Here is a 17,744-nt window from a genome sequence, read left to right on the forward strand (position 1 = left end):
TACATGCATATGCAACCTGTCTGCTCTCTGGGCCATGGGAGTGTGTGTATTTATTTTGGGGGCGTACACGCATATGCAACCTGTCTGCTCTCTGGGCCATGGGAGTGTATTTTTGGGGGGGGTGTACATGCCCCCCCAACCTGTCTGTTCTCTGGGCCATGGGAGTCTATTTTGGGGGTGTGGGGGGAGGGGAGTACATACATATGTAACCTGTCTGCTCTCTGGGCCATGGGAGTGTATTTTTCGGGGGGTATGCATATGAAACCTGTTTGCTCTCTGGGCCATGGGAGTTTATTTCTTAGGGGGTGGTACCTGCATATGCAACCTGCTGCTATCTGGGCCATGGGAGTGTATTTTTTGGGAGGTATGCATATGCAACCTGTCTGCTCTCTGGGCCATGGGAGTGTATTAATCTGGGGGGGGTACATGCATATGCAACCTGTCTGCTCTCTGGGCCATGGGAGTGTTTTTTTTTGGGGGGTACATGCATATGCAACCTGTCTGCTCTCTTGGCCATGGGAGTGTATTTTTGGGGGGTACATGCCCCCCCACCTGTCTGCTCTCTGGGCCATGGGAGTGTATTTTGGGGGTGTGGGGGCGGTGGGTACATGCATATGTAAACTGTCTGCTCTCTGGGCCATGGGAGTGTATTATGGGGGGGGGGTACATGCATATGTAACCTGTCTTATCTCTGGGCCATGGGAGTGTATTTTATGGGAGGTATGCATATGCAACTGTCTGCTCTCTGGGCCATGGGAGTGTTTTTTTTTGGGAGGTATGCATATGCAATGTGTCTGCTCTCTGGGCCATGGGTGTGTGCTTTGGGGGAGCGGGTGGGAGTGCTAAATGCATATGCAACCTGTCTGCTCTCTGGGCCATGGGAGTGTGTTTTGGGGGGGCGGGTGGGGGAGGTAAATGCATATGCAACCTGTCTGCTCTCTTTTGGCCATGGGAGTGTATTTTAGGGAGGAGTGTATTTTGGGGGGTATATGCATACGCAACCGGTCTGCTCTCTGGGCCATGGGAGTGCATTTTTGGGGGCGGGGGTACATGCATATGCAATCTGTCTGCTCTCTGGGCCATGGGAGAGTATTTTTTTTTGGGGGGGGGTACATGCATATGCAACCTGTCTGCTCTCTTTGGGCCATGGGAGTGTATTTTGGGGGGAGTGTATTTTAGGGGGGTTACATGCATATGAAACCTGTCTGCTCTCTGGGCCATGGGAGTGTATTTGGGGGCGGGGGTACGAGCATATGCAACCTGTCTGCTCTCTCGGCCATGGGAGTGTATTTGTGGGGGGGGGTACATGCATATGCAACCTATCTGGTCTCTTTGGGCCATGGGAGTGTATTTTGGGGGGAGTGTATTTTAGGGGGGTACATGCATATGCAAAGTGTCTGCTCTCTGGGCCATGAGACTGTATTTTGGGTGGGGGGTACATGCATATGCAACCTGTCTGCTCTCTGGGACAATGGAGTCTATTGGGGATGGGGGTACCTGCATATGCAACCTGACTGCTGTCTGGGCCATGGGAGTGTGTTTTGGGGGTGGGGGGTACATGTGTATGCATACTGTCTGCTCTCTGGGCCTTGGGAGTGTATTTTGAGGGGTGGGGGTACATGCATATTCAACCTGTCTGCTCTCTGGGCCATGGGAGTATATTTTTTGGGAGGTATGCATATGCAACCTTTTGGCTCTCTCGGCCATGGGAGTGTAATTTGCGGGGAGGCTGGTGCAGGCATATGCAACCTGCCTGCTCTCTTTGGGCCATGGGAGTGTATTTTGGGGGGTACATGCATATGTAACCTGTCTTCTCTCTGGGCCATGGGAGTGTATTTTTTGGGAGGTATGCGTGTCTGCTCTCTGGGCCATGGGAGTGTATTTTTTGGGAGGTATGCATATGCAACTGTCTGCTCTCTGGGCCACAAGAGTTTGTTTCTTGGGGGGTGGTACATGCATATGCAACCTGCTGCTATCTGGGCCATGGGAGTGTATTTTGGGAAGGGGGGTGGGGTACGCATATGTAACCTGTCTGCTCTCTGGGCCATGGGAGTGTATTTTTTGGGAGGTATGCAACCTGTCCGCTCTCTGGGCCATGTGTGTACATTCTGGGGAGGGGGGGGTACATGCATATGTAACCTGTCTGCTCTCTGGACCATGGGAGTGTATTTTTGGGAGGTATGCATATGCAATCTGTCTGCTTTCTGGGCCATTGGAGTACATTCTGGTGTGAGGGGTACATGCATATGTAACCTTTCTGCTCTCTGGGCCATGGGAGTGTGTTTTGGGGAGCGGGCGGGGGAGGTAAATGCATATGCAACCTATCTGCTCTCTGGGCCATGGGAGTGTATATGGGGGGGTGGGGGGTACATGCATATGCAACCTGTCTGCTCTCTTTGGGCCATGGGAGTGTATTTTGGGGAGAAGTGTATTTTGGGGGGTATATGCATTTGCAACCTGTCTGCTCTCTGGGCCGTGGGAGTGTATTTTTTGGGAGGTATGCATATGCAACCTTTCTGCTCTCTGGTCCATGGGAGTGTAATTTGCTGGGAGGGGGTGCAGGTATATGCAGCCTGTCTGCTCTCTTTGGGCCATGGGAGTGTATTTTGGGGGGGTACATGCATATGCAACCTGTCTGCTCTCTGGAACATGGGAGTGTGTGTTTGGGGGGGTACATGCATATGCAACCTGTCTGCTCTCTGGGCCATGGGAGTGTGTTTTGGGGGGGCGGGCGGGGGAGGTAAATGCAAATGCAACCTGTCTGCTCTCTGGGCGATGGTAGTGTATATGGGGGGGGTACATGCATATGCAACCTGTCTGCTCTCTTTGGGCCATGGGAGTGTATTTTGGGGAGGAGTGTATTTTGCGGGGGTATATGCAAATGCAACCTGTCTGCTCTCTGGGCGATGGTAGTGTATATGGGGGGGGCAGTACATGCATATGCAACCTGTCTGCTCTCTTTGGGCCATGGGAGTGTTTTTTGGGGAGGAGTGTATTTTGCGGGGGTACATGCATATGCAACCTGTCTGCTGTCTTTGGGCCATGGGAGTGTATTTTGGGGAGGAGTGTATTTTGTGGGGTTATATGCATATGCATCCTGTCTGCTCTCTTTGGGCCATGGGAGTGTATTTTTGGGGGGGTACATGCATATGCAACCTGTCTGCTCTCTGGGCCATGGGAGTGTGTGTATTTATTTTTGGGGGCGTACACGCATATGCAACCTGTCTGCTCTCTGGGCCATGGGAGTGTATTTTTGGGGGGGTACATGCCCCCCAACCTGTCTGTTCTCTGGGCCATGGGAGTCTATTTTGGGGGTGTGGGGGGAGGGGGGTACATTCATGTTTAACCTGTCTGCTCTCTGGGCCATGGGAGTTTATTTTTTGGGGGGTATGCATATGAAACCTGTCTGCTCTCTGGGCCATGGGAGTGTATTTTTATTGGGGGGGGAGTACATGCATATGCAACCTGTCTGCTCTCTGGGCCATGGGAGTGTTTTTTTTTTTTTGGGGGGGGGTACATGCATATGCAACCTGTCTGCTCTCTCGGCCATGGCAGTGTATTTGTGGGGGGTACATGCCGCACCACCTGTCTGCTCTCTGGGCCATGGGAGTATAATTTGGGGGTGTGGGTGTGCGGGGGTACATGCATGTGTAACCTGTCTGCTCTCTGGGCCATGGGAGTATATTTTGGGGGGTACATGCATATGTAACCTGTCTGCTCTCTGGGCCATGGAAGTGTATTTTTGGGAGGTATGCATATGCAACCTGTTTGCTCTCCGGGCCATGGGAGTGTATTTTTTTTGGGGGGGAGTACATGCATATGCAACCTGTCTGCTCTCTGGGCCATGGGAGTGTTTTTTTTTTTGGGGGGGGGTACATGCATATGCAACCTGTCTGCTCTCTCGGCCATGGCAGTGTATTTTTGGGGGGTACATGCCGCACCACCTGTCTGCTCTCTGGGCCATGGGAGTATAAGTTGGGGGTGTGCGGGGGTACATGCATATGTAACCTGTCTGCTCTCTGGGCCATGGGAGTATATTTTGGGGGGTACATGCATATGTAACCTGTCTGCTCTCTGGGCCATGGGAGTGTATTTTTTGGGAGGTATGCATATGCAATGTGTCTGCTCTCTGGGCCATGGGTGTGTGTTTTGGGGGGGGCGGGTGGGGGAGCTAAATGCATATGCAACCTGTCTGCTCTCTGGGACATGGGAGTGTATTTTGGGGTGGGGGGTACATGCATATGCATCTTGCCTGCTCTCTGGGCCATGGGAGTGTATTTGGGGGGGGGGGGGTACATGCATATGTATCTTGTCTGCTCTCTGGGCCATGGGAGTGTTTTTTTTTGGGGGGGTACATTCATATGCAACCTGTCTGCTCTCTTGGCCATGGGAGTGTATATGGGGGGTGGGGGGTACATGCATATGCAACCTGTCTGCTCTCTTTGGGCCATGGGAGTGTATTTTGGGGAGAAGTGTATTTTGTGGGGGCTATATGCATATGCAACCTGTCTGCTCTCTGGGCCGTGGGAGTGTATTTTTTGGGAGGTATGCATATGCAACCTTTCTGCTCTCTGGTCCATGGGAGTGTAATTTGCGGGGAGGAGGGTGCAGGTATATGCAGCCTGTCTGCTCTCTTTGGGCCATGGGAGTGTATTTTGGGGGGGTACATGCATATGCAACCTGTCTGCTCTCTGGAACATGGGAGTGTGTGTTTGGGGGGGTACATGCATATGCAACCTGTCTGCTCTCTGGGCCATGGGAGTGTGTTTTGGGGGGGCGGGCGGGGAGGTAAATGCAAATGCAACCTGTCTTCTCTCTGGTCGATGGTAGTGTATATGGGGGGGTACATGCATATGCAACCTGTCTGCTCTCTTTGGGCCATGGGAGTGTATTTTGGGGAGGAGTGTATTTTGCGGGGGTATATGCAAATGCAACCTATCTGCTCTCTGGGCGATGGTAGTGTATATGGGGGGGGGGCGGTACATGCATATGCAACCTGTCTGCTCTCTTTGGGCCATGGGAGTGTTTTTTGGGGAGGAGTGTATTTTGCGGGGGTACATGCATATGCAACCTGTCTGCTGTCTTTGGGCCATGGGAGTGTATTTTGGGGGAGTACATGCATATGCAATTTGTTTGCTCTCTGGAGTATGGGAGTGTGTTTTGGGGGGGGGGGTACATGCATATGCAACCTGTCTGCTCTCTGGGCCATGGGAGTGTGTGTATTTTTTTTTGGGGGCGTACACGCATATGCAACCTGTCTGCTCTCTGGGCCATGGGAGTGTATTTTGGGGGGGGGTACATGCCCCCCAACCTGTCTGTTCTCTGGGCCATGGGAGTCTATTTTGGGGGTGTGGGGGGAGGGGGGTACATTCATGTTTAACCTGTCTGCTCTCTGGGCCATGGGAGTGTATTTTTTGGGGGGTATGCATATGAAACCTGTCTGCTCTCTGGGCCATGGGAGTTTATTTCTTAGGGGGTGGTACATGCATATGCAACCTGCTGCTATCTGGGCCATGGAAGTGTATTTTTGGGAGGTATGCATCTGCAACCTGTTTGCTCTCCGGGCCATGGGAGTGTATTTTTTTTGTAGGGGGGGTACATGCATATGCAACCTGTCTGCTCTCTGGGCCATGGGAGTGTTTTTTTTTTGGGGGGCGGGGGTACATGCATATGCAACCTGTCTGCTCTCTCGGCCATGGCAGTGTATTTTTGGGGGTACATGCCGCACCACCTGTCTGCTCTCTGGGCCATGGGAGTATAATTTGGGGGTGTGGGTGAGCGGGGGTACATGCATATGTAACCTGTCTGCTCTCTGGGCCATGGGAGTATATTTTGGGGGGTACATGCATATGTAACCTGTCTGCTCTCTGGGCCATGGGAGTGTATTTTTTGGGAGGTATGCATATGCAATGTGTCTGCTCTCTGGGCCATGGGTGTGTGTTTTGGGGGGGCGGGTGGGGGAGCTAAATGCATATGCAACCTGTCTGCTCTCTGGGACATGGGAGTGTATTTTGGGGTGGGGGGTACATGCATATGCATCTTGCCTGCTCTCTGGGCCATGGGAGTGTATTTGGGGGGGGGGGGGGGTACATGCATATGTATCTTGTCTGCTCTCTGGGCCATGGGAGTGTATTTTGGGGGGAGTGTATTTTGGGGGGGGGGGGTGCATGCATATGCAACCTGTCTGTTCTCTGGGCCATGGGAGTCTATTTTGGGGGTCTGAGGGGAGGGGGGTACATTCATGTGTAACCTGTCTGCTCTCTGGGCCTTGGGAGTGTATGTTTTGGGGGGTATGCATATGAAACCTGTCTGCTCTCTGGGCCATGGGAGTTTATTTATTAGGGGGTGGTACATGCATATGCAACCTGCTGCTATCTGGGCCATGGAAGTGTATTTTTGGGAGGTATGCATATGCAACCTGTCTGCTCTCCGGGCCATGGGAGTGTATTTTTTTTTTTGCGGGAGGAGTACATGCATATGCAACCTCTCTGCTCTCTGGGCCATGGGAGTGTTTTTTTTTTTGGGGGGGGGAGAGGGGTACATGCATATGCAACCTGTCTGCTCTCTTGGCCATGGCAGTGTATTTTTGGGGGGTACATGCCCCACCACCTGTCTGCTCTCTGGGCCATGGGAGTATATTTTGGGGGTGTGGGTGTGCGGGGGTACATGCATATGTAACCTGTCTGCTCTCTAGGCCATGGGAGTGTATTTTGGGGGGTACATGCATATTTAACCTGTCTGCTCTCTGGGCCATGGGAGTGTATTTTTTGGGAGGTATGAATATGCAATGTGTCTGCTCTCTGGGCAATGGGTGTGTGTATTGGGGGGCGTGTGGGGGAGCTAAATGCATATGCAACCTGTCTGCTCTCTGGGACATGGGAGTGTATTTTGAGGGGAGTGTATTTTGGGGGGGGGGTGCATGCATATGCAACCTGTCTGCTCTCTGGGCCATGGGAGTGTATTTTGAGAGGAGTGTATTTTGGGGGGGTGCATGCATATGCAACCTGTCTGCTCTTTGGGCCATGGGAGCGTATTTATTTTGGGGGGGTGCATGCATATGTAACCTGTCTGCTCTCTGGGCCATGGGAGTCTATTGGGGTTTGGGGTACCTGCATATGCAACCTGTCTGCTCTCTGGGCCATGGGAGTGTATTTGGGGGGGCAGGGGTACATGCATATGCAACCTCTCTACTCTCTTTAGGCCATGGGAGTGTATTTTGGGAAGGAGTGTATTTTGGGGGGTATATGCACATGCAACCTGTCTGCTCTCCGGACCATGGGAGTGTATTTCTTTTTGGGGGGGGGGGTACATGCATATGCAACCTGTCTGCTCTCTGGGCCATGGGAGTGCATTTTTGGGGGCAGGGGTACATGCATATGCAACCTGTCTGCTCTCTGGGCCATGGGAGAGTATTTTATTTTGGGGGGGGTACATGCATATGCAACCTGTCTGCTCTCTTTGGGCGATGGGAGTGTATTTTGGGGGGAGTGTATTTTAGGGAGGTTACATGCATATGAAACCTGTCTGCTCTCTGGGCCATGGGAGTGTATTTGGGGGCGGGGGTACGTGCATATGCAACCTGTCTGCTCTCTGTGCCATGGGAGTGTAATTCGCGGGGAGGGGGGTGCATGCATATGCAATTCGTCTGCTCTCTGGGCCATGAGAGTGTATTTTGGCTGGGGGGGTACATGCATATGCAACCTGTGTGCTCTCTGGGACATGGGAGTCTATTGGGGTGGGTGTACCTGCATATGCAACCTGACTGGTCTCTGGGCCATGGGAGTGTGTTTTGGGGGTGGGGGTATATGTGTATGCATACTGTCTGCTCTCTGGGCCTTGGGAGTGTATTTTGTGGGGTGGGGGTACATGCATATGCAACCCTTCTGCTCTCTCGGCCATGGGAGTGTAATTTGCGGGGAGGCTGGTGCAGGCATATGCAACCTGTCTGCTCTCTTTGGGCCATGGGATTGTATTTTGGGTGGGGTTCATGCCCCCCAACTTGTCTGCTCTCTGGGCCATGGGAGTGTATTTGGGGGTGTGGGGGGAGGGGGGTAACAGCATATGTAACCTGTCTGCTCTCTGGGCCATGGGAGTGTATTTTGGGGGCGGGGGGTACATGCATATGCAACCTGTCTGCTCTCTGGGCCATGGGAGTGTATTTTTGGGGCGGTACATGCCCCCCAACCTCTCTGCTCTCTGGGCCATGGGAGTGTATTTTTTGGGGGGCATGCATATGCAACTGTCTGCTCTCTGGGCCATGGAGTGTGTTTTGGGGGAGTCGGATGGGGGCGGTAAATGCATATGCAACCTTTCTGCTCTCTGGGACATGGGAGTGTATTTTAGGGATGGGGGTACATGCATATGCAACCTGTCTGCTCTCTTTGGGCCATGGGAGTGTATTTTTGGGAGGAGTGTATTTTGGGGGGGTATATGCATATGCAACCTGTCTGCTCTCTGGGCCATGGGAGTGTAATTTGCGGGGAGCGGGGTGCAGGCATATACAACCTGTCTGCTCTCTTTGGGCCATGGAAGTGTATTTTGGGGGGTTACATGCACATGCAACCTGTCTGCTCTCTGAAACATGGGAGTGTGTTTTGGGGGGGAGGTATATGCATATGCAACCTGTCTGCTCTCTGGGCCATGGGAGTGTATATGGGAGGGGACACATGCATATGCAACCTGTCTGCTCTCTTTGGGCCATGGGAGTGTATTTTGGGGAGGAGTGTATTTTGGGGGGTGGTATATGCATATGCAACCTGTCTGCTCTCTGGCCCATGGGAGTGTATTTTTTGGGAGGTATGCATATGCAACCTATCTGCTCTCTGGGCCATGGGAGTGTATTTTGGGGTTGTGGGGGCGGGGGGGTACATGCATATGTAACCTGTCTGCTCTCTGAAACATGGGAGTGTGTTTTGGGGGGGAGGTATATGCATATGCAACCTGTCTGCTCTCTGGGCCATGGGAGTGTATATGGGAGGGGACACATGCATATGCAACCTGTCTGCTCTCTTTGGGCCATGGGAGTGTATTTTGGGGAGGAGTGTATTTTGGGGGGTGGTATATGCATATGCAACCTGTCTGCTCTCTGGGCCATGGGAGTGTATTTTTTGGGAGGTATACATATGCAACCTATCTGCTCTCTGGGTCATGGGAGTGTATTCTGGGGGGGGGTACATGCATATGTAACCTGTCTGCTCTCTGGGCCATGGGAGTGTATTTTTTGGGAGGTATGAATATGCAATGTGTCTGCTCTCTGTGCCATGGGTGTGCGTTTTGGGGGGGGGGCGGGTTGGGGAGCTAAATGCAGATGCAACCTGTCTGCTCTCTGGGACATGGGAGTGTTTTTTGGGGGTGGGGGTACATGCATATGCAACCTGTCTGCTCTCTGGGCCATGGGAGTGTTTTTTTTTGGGGGGGGTACATGCATATGCAACCTGTCTGCTCTCTTGGCCATGGGAGTGTATTTTTGGGGGGTACATGCCCCACCACCTGTCTGCTCTCTGGGCCATGGGAGTGTATTTTGGGGGTGTGGGGGCGGGGGGGTACATGCATATGCAACCTGTCGGCTCTCTTTGGGCCATGGGAGTGTATTTTGGGGGGTACATGCATATGCAACCTGTCTGCTCTCTGGAACATGGGAGTGTGTTTTGGGGGGGGAGTACATGCATATGCAACCTGTCTGCTCTCTGGGCCATGGGAGTGTGTGTATTTATTTTGGGGGCGTACACGCATATGCAACCTGTCTGCTCTCTGGGCCATGGGAGTGTATTTTTGGGGGGGTGTCCATGCCCCCCAACCTGTCTGTTCTCTGGGCCATGGGAGTCTATTTTGGGGGTGTGGGTGGAGGGGAGTACATACATATGTAACCTGTCTGCTCTCTGGGCCATGGGAGTGTATTTTTCGGGGGGTATGCATATGAAACCTGTTTGCTCTCTGGGCCATGGGAGTTTATTTCTTAGGGGGTGGTACCTGCATATGCAACCTGGTGCTATCTGGGCCATGGGAGTGTAATTTTTGGGAGGTATGCATATGCAACCTGTCTGCTCTCTGGGCCATGGGAGTGTATTATTCTGGGGGGCGGGGTACATGCATATGCAACCTGTCTGCTCTCTGGGCCATGGGAGTGTTTTTTTTGGGGGGGGTACATGCATATTCAACCTGTCTGCTCTCTTGGCCATGGGAGTGTATTTTTGGGGGGTACATGCCCCCCCACCTGTCTGCTCTCTGGGCCATGGGAGTGTATTTTGGGGGTGTGGGGGCGGGGGGTACATGCATATGTAAACTGTCTGCTCTCTGGGCCATGGGAGTGTATTATGGGGGGGGTACATGCATATGTAACCTGTCTTATCTCTGGGCCATGGGAGTGTATTTTATGGGAGGTATGCATATGCAACTGTCTGCTCTCTGGGCCATGGGAGTGTATTTTTTGGGAGGTATGCATATGCAATGTGTCTGCTCTCTGGGCCATGGGTGTGTGTTTTGGGGGGGCGGGTGGGGGTGCTAAATGCATATGCAACCTGTCTGCTCTCTGGGCCATGGGAGTGTGTTTTGGGGGGGGCGGGTGGGGGAGGTAAATGCATATGCAACCTGTCTGCTCTCTTTGGGCCATGGTAGTGTATTTTGGGGGGAGTGTATTTTAGGGGGGTTACATGCATATGAAACCTGTCTGCTCTCTGGGCCATGGGAGTGTATTTGGGGGCGGGGGTACGAGCATATGCAACCTGTCTGCTCTCTCGGCCATGGGAGTGTATTTGTGGGGGGGGGTACATGCATATGCAACCTATCTGCTCTCTTTGGGCCATGGGAGTGTATTTTGGGGGGAGTGTATTTGGGGGCGGGGGTACATGCATATGCAAAGTGTCTGCTCTCTGGGCCATGAGACTGTATTTTGGGTGGGCGGTACATGCATATGCAACCTGTCTGCTCTCTGGGACAATGGAGTCTATTGGGGATGGGGGTACCTGCATATGCAACCTGACTGCTGTCTGGGCCATGGGAGTGTGTTTTGGGGGTGGGGGGTACATGTGTATGCATACTGTCTGCTCTCTGGGCCTTGGGAGTGTATTTTGTGGGGTGGGGGTACATGCATATTCAACCTGTCTGCTCTCTGGGCCATGGGAGTATATTTTTTGGGAGGTATGCATATGCAACGTTTCGGCTCTCTCGGCCATGGGAGTGTAATTTGCGGGGAGGCGGGTGCAGGCATATGCAACCTGTCTGCTCTCTTTGGGCCATGGGATTGTATTTTGGGTGGGGTTCATGCCCCCCAACCTGTCTGCTCTCTGGGCCATGGGAGTGTATTTGGGGGTGTGGGGGGAGGGGGGTAACAGCATATGTAACCTGTCTGCTCTCTGGGCCATGGGAGTGTATTTTGGGGGCGGGGGGTACATGCATATGCAACCTGTCTGCTCTCTGGGCCATGGGAGTGTATTTTTGGGGCGGTACATGCCCCCCAACCTGTCTGCTCTCTGGGCCATGGGAGTGTATTTTTTGGGGGGCATGCATATGCAACTGTCTGCTCTCTGGGCCATGGGAGTGTATTTTGGGGGGTACATGCATATGTAACCTGTCTTCTCTCTGGGCCATGGGAGTGTATTTTTTGGGAGGTATGCGTGTCTGCTCTCTGGGCCATGGGAGTGTATTTTTTGGGAGGTATGCATATGCAACTGTCTGCTCTCTGGGCCACAAGAGTTTGTTTCTTGGGGGGTGGTACATGCATATGCAACCTGCTGCTATCTGGGCCATGGGAGTGTATTTTGGGAAGGGGGGTGGGGTACATGCATATGTAACCTGTCTGCTCTCTGGGCCATGGGAGTGTATTTTTTGGGAGGTATGCAACCTGTCCGCTCTCTGGGCCATGGGAGTACATTCTGGGGAGGGGGGGTACATGCATATGCAACCTGTCCGCTTTCTGGGCCATTGGAGTACATTCTGGTGTGAGGGGTACATGCATATGTAACCTTTCTGCTCTCTGGGCCATGGGAGTGTGTTTTGGGGGAGCGGGCGGGGGAGGTAAATGCATATGCAACCTATCTGCTCTCTGGGCCATGGGAGTGTATATGGGGGGGTGGGGGTACATGCATATGCAACCTGTCTGCTCTCTTTGGGCCATGGGAGTGTATTTTGGGGAGAAGTGTATTTTGGGGGGGTATATGCATATGCAACCTGTCTGCTCTCTGGGCCGTGGGGGTGTATTTTTTGGGAGGTATGCATATGCAACCTTTCTGCTCTCTGGTCCATGGGAGTGTAATTTGCGGGGAGGGGGGTGCAGGTATATGCAGCCTGTCTGCTCTCTTTGGGCCATGGGAGTGTATTTTGGGGGGGTACATGCATATGCAACCTGTCTGCTCTCTGGAACATGGGAGTGTGTGTTTGGGGGGGTACATGCATATGCAACCTGTCTGCTCTCTGGGCCATGGGAGTGTGTTTTGGGGGGGCGGGCGGGGGAGGTAAATGCAAATGCAACCTGTCTGCTCTCTGGGCGATGGTAGTGTATATGGTGGGGTACATGCATATGCAACCTGTCTGCTCTCTTTGGGCCATGGGAGTGTAATTTGGGGAGGAGTGTATTTTGCGGGGGTATATGCAAATGCAACCTATCTGCTCTCTGGGCGATGGTAGTGTATATGGGGGGGGCGGTACATGCATATGCAACCTGTCTGCTCTCTTTGGGCCATGGGAGTGTTTTTTGGGGAGGAGTGTATTTTGCGGGGGTACATGCATATGCAACCTGTCTGCTGTCTTTGGGCCATGGGAGTGTATTTTGGGGAGAAGTGTATTTTGTGGGGTTATATGCATATGCATCCTGTCTGCTCTCTTTGTGCCATGGAAGTGTATTTTGGGGGAGTACATGCATATGCAACCTGTCTGCTCTCTGGAGTATGGGAGTGTGTTTTGGGGGGGGGGGTACATGCATATGCAACCTGTCTGCTCTCTGGGCCATGGGAGTGTGTGTATTTTTTTTTGGGGGCGTACACGCATATGCAACCTGTCTGCTCTCTGGGCCATGGGAGTGTATTTTTGGGGGGTACATGCCCCCCAACCTGTCTGTTCTCTGGGCCATGGGAGTCTATTTTGGGGGCGTGGGGGAAGGGGGGTACATACATGTTTAACCTGTCTGCTCTCTGGGCCATGGGAGTGTATTTTTTGGGGGGTATGCATATGAAACCTGTCTGCTCTCTGGGCCATGGGAGTTTATTTCTTTTGGGGGTGGTACATGCATATGCAACCTGCTGCTATCTGGGCCATGGAAGTGTATTTTTGGGAGGTATGCATATGCAACCTGTTTGCTCTCCGGGCCATGGGAGTGTATTTTTTTTTGGGGGGGGGGAGTACATGCATATGCAACCTGTCTGCTCTCTGGGCCATGGGAGTGTTTTTTTTTTTGGGGGGGGGGTACATGCATATGCAACCTGTCTGCTCTCTCGGCCATGGCAGTGTATTTTTGGGGGGTACATGCCGCACCACCTGTCTGCTCTCTGGGCCATGGGAGTATAATTTGGGGGTGTGGGTGTGCGGGGGTACATGCATATGTAACCTGTCTGCTCTCTGGGCCATGGGAGTATATTTTGGGGGGTACTTGCATATGTAACCTGTCTGCTCTCTGGGCCATGGGAGTGTATTTTTTGGGAGGTATGCATATGCAATGTGTCTGCTCTCTGGGCCATGGGTGTGTGTTTTGGGGGGGGCGGGTGGGGGAGCTAAATGCATATGCAACCTGTCTGCTCTCTGGGACATGGGAGTGTATTTTGGGGTGGGGGGTACATGCATATGCATCTTGCCTGCTCTCTGGGCCATGGGAGTGTATTTGGGGGGGGGGGGTACATGCATATGTATCTTGTCTGCTCTCTGGGCCATGGGAGTGTATTTTGGGGGGAGTGTATTTTGGGGGGGGGTGCATGCATATGCAACCTGTCTGTTCTCTGGGCCATGGGAGTCTATTTTGGGGGTGTGGGGGGAGGGGGGTACATTCATGTTTAACCTGTCTGCTCTCTGGGCCATGGGAGTGTATGTTTTGGGGGGTATGCATATGAAACCTGTCTGCTCTCTGGGCCATGGGAGTTTATTTATTAGGGGGTGGTACATGCATATGCAACCTTCTGCTATCTGGGCCATGGAAGTGTATTTTTGGGAGGTATGCATATGCAACCTGTCTGCTCTCCGGGCCATGGGAGTGTATTTTTTTTTGCGAGGGGAGTACATGCATATGCAACCTGTCTGCTCTCTGGGCCATGGGAGTGTTTTATTTTTTGGGGGGGGAGAGGGGTACATGCATATGCAACCTGTCTGCTCTCTTTTCCATGGCAGTGTATTTTTGGGGGGTACATGCCCAACCACCTGTCTGCTCTCTGGGCCATGGGAGTATATTTTGGGGTGTGGGTGTGCGGGGGTACATGCATATGTAACCTGTCTGCTCTCTAGGCCATGGGAGTGTATTTTGGGGGGTACATGCATATTTAACCTGTCTGCTCTCTGGGCCATGGGAGTGTATTTTTTGGGAGGTATGCATATGCAATGTGTCTGCTCTCTGGGCAATGGGTGTGTGTTTTGGGGGGGCGGGTGGGGGAGCTAAATGCATATGCAACCTGTCTGCTCTCTGGGACATGGGAGTGTATTTTGGGGGTGGGGGGTACATGCATATGTATCTTGTCTGCTCTCTGGGCCATGGGAGTGTATTTTGAGGGGAGTGTATTTTTGGGGGGGTGCATGCATATGCAACCTGTCTGCTCTTTGGGCCATGGGAGCGTATTTATTTTGGGGGGGTGCATGCATATGTAACCTGTCTGCTCTCTGGGCCATGGGAGTCTATTGGGGTTTGGGGTACCTGCATATGCAACCTGTCTGCTCTCTGGGCCATGGGAGTGTATTTGGGGGGGCAGGGGTACATGCATATGCAACCTGTCTACTCTCTTTAGGCCATGGGAGTGTATTTTGGGAAGGAATGTATTTTGGGGGGTATATGCACATGCAACCTGTCTGCTCTCCGGACCATGGGAGTGTATTTCTTTTGGGGGGGTACATGCATATGCAACCGGTCTGCTCTCTGGGCCATGGGAGTGCATTTGGGGGGGGGGGGGGGGTACATGCATTTGCATCTTGTCTGCTCTCTGGGCCCTGGGAGTGTATTTTTGGGGGTGGGGGTATATGCATATGCAACCTGTCTGCTCTCTGGCCCACTGCTCTCTGGCCCATGGGAGTGTATTTTTTGGGGCGGGGGTACATGCATATGCAACCTGTCAGCTCTCTGGGCCATGGGAGTGCATTTTGGGGGGTACATGCCCCCCAAATTGTCTGCTGTCTGGGCCATGGGAGTGTATTTTGGGGGTGTGGGGGTGGGGAGGTACATGCATATGTAACCTTTCTGCTCTCTGGGCCATGGGAGTGTATTCTTTGGGGGTTATGCATATGCAACCTGTCTGCTCTCTGGGCCATGGGAGTTTATTTCTTGCGGGGTGGTATATGCATATGCAACCTGCTGCTATCTGGGCCATGGGAGTGTATTTTGGGGGGGGTACATGCATATGTAACCTGTTTGCTCTCTGGGCCATGGGAGTGTATTTTTTGGGAGGTATGCATATGCAACCTGTCTACTCTCTGGGCCATGGGAGTGCATTCTTGGGGGAGGGTACATGCATAGGCAACCTGTCTGCTCTCTGGGCCTTGGGAGTGTATTTTGGGGGAGAGGTACATGCATATGCAACCTGTCTGCTCTCTGGGCCATGGGAGTGTATTCGGTGGGTGGTACATGCATATGCAACCTGTCTGCTCTCTTTTGGCCATGGGAGTGTATTTTTGGTAATAGTGTATTTTGGGGAGGTAAATGCATATGCAACCTGTCTGCTCTCTGGGACATGAGAGTGTATTTTGGGGGTGGGGGTACATACATATGCAACCTGTCTGCTCTCTGGACCATGGCAGTGTGTTTTGGGGGGGCGGGTGGGGTAGGTAAATGCATATGCAACCTGTCTGCTCTCTTTGGGCCTTGGGAGTGAATTTTGTGGGAGAGGTGCATGCATATGCAACCTGTCTGCTCTCTGGGCCATGGGAGTGTATTTGGTGGGGGGGGTACATGCATTTGCAACCTGTCTGCTCTCTGGGCCATGGGAGTGTATTTGGGGGCGGGGGTACGTGCATATGCAACCTGTCTGCTCTCTGTGCCATGGGAGTGTAATTCGCGGGGAGGGGGGTGCATGCATATGCAATTCGTCTGCTCTCTAGGCCATGAGAGTGTATTTTGGGTGGGGGGGGTACATGCATATGCAACCTGTCTGCTCTCTGGGACATGGGAGTCTATTGGGGTGGGTGTACCTGCATATGCAACCTGACTGGTCTCTGGGCCATGGGAGTGTGTTTTGGGGGTGGGGGTACATGTGAATGCATACTGTCTGCTCTCTGGGCCTTGGGAGTGTATTTTGTGGGGTGGGGGTCCATGCATATTCAACCTGTCTGCTCTCTGGGCCATGGGAGTGTATTTTTTGGGAGGTATGCATATGCAACCTTTCTGCTCTCTCGGCCATGGGAGTGTAATTTGCAGGGAGGCTGGTGCACGCATATGCAACCTGTCTGCTCTCTTTGGGCCATGGGATTGTATTTTGGGTGGGGTTCATGCCCCCCAACCTGTCTGCTCTCTGGGCCATGGGAGTGTATTTGGGGGTGTGGGGGGAGGGGGGTAACAGCATATGTAACCTGTCTGCTCTCTGGACCATGGGAGTGTATTTTGGGGGCGGGGGTACATGCATATGCAACCTGTCTGCTCTCTGGGCCATGGGAGTGTATTTTTGGGGCGGTACATGCCCCCCAACCTGTCTGCTCTCTGGGCCATGGGAGTGTATTTTTTGGGGGGCATGCATATGCAACTGTCTGCTCTCTGGGCCATGGAGTGTGTTTTGGGGGAGTCGGATGGGGGCGGTAAATGCATATCCAACCTTTCTGCTCTCTGGGACATGGGAGTGTATTTTGGGGATGGGGGTACATGCATATGCAACCTGTCTGCTCTATTTGGGCCATGGGAGTGTATTTTGAGGAGGAGTGTATTTTGGGGGGGTATATGCATATGCAACCTGTCTGCTCTCTGGGCCATGGGAGTGTAATTTGCGGGGAGGGGGGTGCAGGCATATACAACCTGTCTGCTCTCTTTGGGCCATGGAAGTGTATTTTGGGGGGTTACATGCACATGCAACCTGTCTGCTCTCTGAAACATGGGAGTGTGTTTTGTGGGGGAGGTATATGCATATGCAACCTGTCTGCTCTCTGGGCCATGGGAGTGTATTTGTGGGGGTACATGCATATGCATCATGTCTGCTCTCTGGCCCATGGGAGTGTATTTTTGGGGGCGGGGGTACATGCATATGCAACCTGCCTGCTCTGTGGCCCACTGCTTTCTGGGCCATGTGAGTGCATTCTTGGGGGGGGATACATGCATAATCAACCTGTCTGCTCTCTGGGCCATGGTAGTGTATGTTTTGGGGCGGGGCTACATGCATATGCAACCTGTCAGCTCTCTGGGCCATGCGAGTTTATTTTTGGGGGGGTACATGCCCCCAACCTGTCTGCTCTCTGGGCCATGGGAGTGTATTTATTTTGGGGGGGCATGCATATGTAACCTGTCTGCTATCCGGGCCTTGGGAGTCTATTGGGGGTGGGGGTACCTGCATATGCAACCTGTCTGCTCTCTGGGCCCTGGGAGCGTATTTGGGGGGGCAGGGGTACATGCATATGCAACCTGTCTGCTCTCTTTGGGCCAT

Source organism: Ambystoma mexicanum, chromosome 7q, assembly GCF_040938575.1.
Source record: "Ambystoma mexicanum isolate Mex_15411 chromosome 7q, UKY_AmexF1_1, whole genome shotgun sequence".
In the NCBI taxonomy this organism is placed as follows: Eukaryota; Metazoa; Chordata; class Amphibia; order Caudata; family Ambystomatidae; genus Ambystoma; species Ambystoma mexicanum.